The following is a 4963-nucleotide window of genomic DNA, read 5'->3' on the forward strand; positions in this document are numbered from 1 at the left end:
ATATCTCCTAATTATTTTGACACCCTTCAGTTTCAGGCGAACACTCTTTTCAATATCCAGAAATCATCTAGTAGAAAAATAAAACTTTATTTCAGAAAATATATATGTCAGTAACCTCAACCCTGTGGTGATGACAATGCCTTTCGGGGGGGGCACGGTGCGGTACAAGGATGTCACCAATCGGCCAGTCGCAGCACCAACATTTCCGGTTAATAGGAACACAGCACTTGGCACAGGCAGCGTGCTCGTTGATATGCTCTCAGTGCAACAATGGCAACGCTGACTGCGTCAAATGCTGTCTTCGTATTAATCGGAAGTGCTGATGATGTGACCAGCCGATTCGTGACGTCCATATAGCGCATCGTGTATCCCCGAAAGGTAGTGCCATCACTGTTGGATGGAGATTAACGACGTATACTTGTTTCGAAATAAAGATTTTTTTAGCTTCTAGATGGTTTCAATGTGAGCCTGAATAAATACATCACTAGAGTGGCAAAATAATCAATTCATAATAAAAAACTATTATAATTCTTTCATTAATTCATTATAAAAAAATTAACTATCCACATTATGGTCATATCTACTACAATCACATGAATAGAATCACATGATGTGTCTACACTCAATCTAAAAATTTCTACTATCCACATGCTCATCTGAATCTAAAAATAAAAAATATACTACGGTCATTTCTAATATATAGAAAATGATTGAAAAATATGTCTATAAATTATCCATATTTAACCTAGCCAATAAACCTACTCTCACATTCAAGTCATCGGTTCTATATATCTCAAATCATTTCATAAATCAAAGAAATCATGCTCATTCTCACTATTTCCAAAAGTCACAAATATCTCTAACTATTGAGCATAAAATGAAGAATAAAGACTATCAATGAAGAGAAGATGAAGTTGCAAACCTTTGGCGCACTTGGATGACTAGAACACTCACTAAAACTAGAAAAAATGGCGGCAACTCTCTAAGGGGAAGAACAACCCCGAGCTTCTCTGGTGAAGAAGCCACCAGCTGGTACTAATAGGCTCCCAGGGGCACTGTTCCTTTGGCCCGGTACTAAAATTGCACGTTAGTACCGGCCAAAGCCGTGACCAGTACTAATGGCCGCGGACGAATGTGCATTTTTCTAGTAGTGTTCTAGAATGCGCTTCTCGAGAAGAGAATCTCGCATGCATGAAGGACTAAATGAACTCTATTTGCAAAACCTCTTCAGGGATGAGTGTAACTTTTCGCGACGAATCTAAAGACGGTGATTAATTGATGATTGGCTACAATTACGCTACAGTAACCATCCTCAAATCATGCGGTCAAAGACCTTATTAGATTCGTCAGGATTTCTAGCGCAAGAGTTCTGGAGTTGGTTTTGTAAACTATATTTGTTTGACACCTCTAATTAGTGGTCAAACCTTGTTTTAGAATCTCTAGAACACAAACCAAACAAGGCCAGAGTTCTTGTTTAGTAAGTTTCACACAGTCATGTCCGCCTCCACTTGTTCTGAAGAAAAAAAAACTCATGCTTGTGGACTCTATATATCATCCGTCTGATACAGCATGTGTAGGATAAAAGATTTCTATGATAGGTTATTCAAAAAAAGATTTCTATGTGTAGTATGATAGAGACCTAATAAACTGGCCGGTGCAACATAGGTAGTCATACCTACGAGATATTGATTCCCTAGGCTCATATATCACATCACCTACTACGACCGTAATCATGACTGGGTGTATACATCACATCACCAAGCCACTATAAAAAGAGGGCAAAATCAACGGTTTATCGTAAGCCGCAAACAAAAGATTTATTTTTTCGAGTCGCCGTAAAGTACCTAAGATTGTTTAGCAGTACTATGGGGATCCACAAGGCCATCTTTGGCCTGGTGCTAACCCTGCTCGTCGCCGGGCAGCTCATCGCTGGAGTCGCAGCTGGGCGATTCCCTAGTCAGGTGATGCCGACTGTGGTCAGTTCGGATCCAACGCTTCAGGAGCATTCAAGGAGTACCCTTCGCCATGGTAGTGGGAGCTTCATTATATATACATAATTAGTTTGTTTTGTTACTTTGAGAATCGAACTATGACCAAGATTTCGATCTGCACGTGTTTACAGGAGGCAGCAGCGCTGAAGGCCTTGCGAACGAGAAGACCCTCTTCGCCGCACGGGGTTATTTCCATCCACCAAACCTTCCACCTTGCCGCCGCAGTGCATGCTGAACAGGACGGAGGAATCCAGATCGGTCGCCGCTTCCAGCCATCAGGCTCAGTGGTTCTTCCGGTTTAATTTATAATACCATGGTGTTCCATCCATCGCAGAGATTCTCTTATGTTGGTCTACGACGCCTACATTCCATCTTGTATTTCCAGTATTACTGGAATTCCTTGAATAATGAAGAGTGTCTTAATAATATTTAGCAGAACAATAATGGAGACCCCAATCGCAGTTCTTTATGATTCCGAAATTTTTTCGCATTTTCAAAGTGCCAAACACATTTCATTGAATTTGTCCCTCCATCCCACAAAGAGTATAGTTTTAGCCTTCAAATTTTGTCCAACAAAATATGTAGTTTAGCTTGTAATGAGATCCATTTAACTAAAGTAATAACAAGTACCAAGAAAGCATTGCATAGGAAAATGCATAAAGTCAATCAAATATTTATTGGATATTATTTTTCTAGTTTCAATGCATATACATTCATTAAGAATCTAGAAAATCAAATAAATAACACGGTTTTCAATCATAATTGGTAGAAGTAATTAGGAGCAACAAAATTATTTCTTTGGATGAGTAATACGTCTGAAATTTTCTAAAACTGAATTTTTCTAAAACTACACTCATTGCGGAACGGAGGGAGTAGTATATACAGATCTCCTGGCGTCAATCAATTGAGATCATATCTACCTCGGTATCTGTCAGCATGGTCCCTCGTGATCAAGCCCTAGCCGATGCTCGCCTCCCCAGATTGTGCACTAAAGGCAGCATCCGCATTGATTTTTACCCATCCCTGCACAGGTGGTTCCCCAGTTCGGCATTTATTTTGTGTTTCTTTGATCCCCGTCATCCCTCCATGCTGGTGACCAGGTACTAACTACCTGTGACTTTCCTTTTTCATTATAATTGGCACAGTGTCATATATTCAGCAAGGAAGGGCAAGTAGTTCTTCACGAAACTTGTCGATGCCTCCACTGACGCTGTTGGCTTCGCCCAGAAACTCTCTCACACTCACAAACACACGACCCCGGCGAGGGAGACGATGAACACAATAATTTCCGGCGACAAACGCCTGTATCTTGGTCGGTTATTTCACTAGACTCGGCTCAACCTGAACACACGGGTTACATCTGGCTTTATATCCATGGCAGCACACCACCCACGCAACCACTAAGCTGATCATCATGCGCATGAACGCGAGATCCTCGCCGAGCTGCTGCTCTCCACGGGACTCTCGGTCTCCAGCTTGACTGCGCCCCCTTTGCATGCTGCATCCACCTCTGTTACCACGCACACGAAGACCTAGCCTTCCTTGCAACTGCCTGCCGCACCAACAGCACGCGCCACTCGCCATGATGCTCAAATGATCCAGACACACGCCACACGCACAGACTCACACAATGCACACAATGCACACAACGCCTAGTGCCCATCTAACACATGTGCAATTCAGGATTAGTTCTAACAGACGCCGAGCCCTTCCCATATACTGCGTCATTACGCAGGTGCCAGGCTCTCCAAAAGCAGAAAAGAACGTGCGCTCTTCCTTCTATATCTAGTTTATCCAATAGCAAAAGGAACCATTCTGGACCAGACCTTACCAGCATATCCTCCAATATCAACTCCTAATCCTTTCCAAGCTCATCGCAAAGAGCTCTCAACTTTGTGCAAGCAACCACTGCATGATAACTAACCATCTTCCTCGCATATACCACACAAACGGCATGTACTATCAGATTCTAGGTTTTTCCTCATCCTATTTTGCATGGTAGCCAAACCCTCGGTTGCTAGCTTCCATGCAAAATTTTTTATCTTTTGAGGAACCGGGGTACTCCATAGATGTTTCCAAGCCCTTCTACCTCCATCCATTGAACTACTGGTACTCGCCACTCCCTGCTATTGTATGAAATCTCTTTGATCTAGCTTGTAATTAAGCACTCCGAACTGAGAATAGACCAGTCTTTTCAAAGTGCCATGGAAGGCAATCATCAATTGGTATAGATGGAATTCTAATATTCAACACTACCTCTGCAGCATGATCATGTTAAATTGTTTTGACAAGATCCCTATCCCAATCCTGGACATCTCTACACATAAATTGGGATACCATCGCAATCGACAACTCGTTCTTCTCCCTGTTATTTTCAGTAGGGAATCTTTAGGTATCCAATTATCCCTCCAAATCTGAATCTTATTACCATTCCCAACTCGCCACCATATGATCCCATTTTTAGAAGCTCTAACCAAACTAAATTCCCTTCCAGGGGGGTGACGAATCTGTAGGGAACATTGTATCAATCAGTTCACCATTTGGGAAGTACTTGGCTTTTAATAGACAAGCACACAGGCTGTCGGGGTGTGCCACCAGCCTCCAAGCTAGTCTTGCTAATAGAGCCCAATTAAACCATTTCATATCCAGAGAACCCATACCTCCCATGTGCTTAAGCAACATCATCTTTTTCCAGGCTATCCAATGTACTTTTCTCAGATCTGGTTCGTCTCCCCGCCAAAAATTTGGGATCGTTTATACTCCTCACAATATCCAGCTCGTAGCTTGAAAGTTCCCATCACATAGGTCAGTATATCTTGTGCAACTGCCTTAACTAGTACATCTTTGCCTCAAGATGATATATGCTTCTCTGACCACCCTGGTCAGACCAGATTCCTTAGGTTGACCTAGATCGATCGTTTGATGGGGATAACTATCATGCTTACGTGATGGTGGACAGCTAGGTTTGCGAG

The 4963-nt window shown here is 42.3% G+C and overlaps 1 long non-coding RNA gene across 1 annotated transcript; it reads left to right on the plus strand.

Moving 5' to 3' along the window:
* The first annotated feature begins 1807 nt into the window (after positions 1-1807).
* Positions 1808-2429, plus strand: LOC120705133. The gene is made up of 2 exons (XR_005687798.1): positions 1808-2028; positions 2123-2429. It is a non-coding gene; the product is annotated as an uncharacterized LOC120705133 (long non-coding RNA).
* The last annotated feature ends 2534 nt before the right edge of the window (positions 2430-4963 follow it).

The sequence above is a fragment of the Panicum virgatum genome, chromosome 4K (assembly GCF_016808335.1).
Source record: "Panicum virgatum strain AP13 chromosome 4K, P.virgatum_v5, whole genome shotgun sequence".
Taxonomy (NCBI): Eukaryota; Viridiplantae; Streptophyta; class Magnoliopsida; order Poales; family Poaceae; genus Panicum; species Panicum virgatum.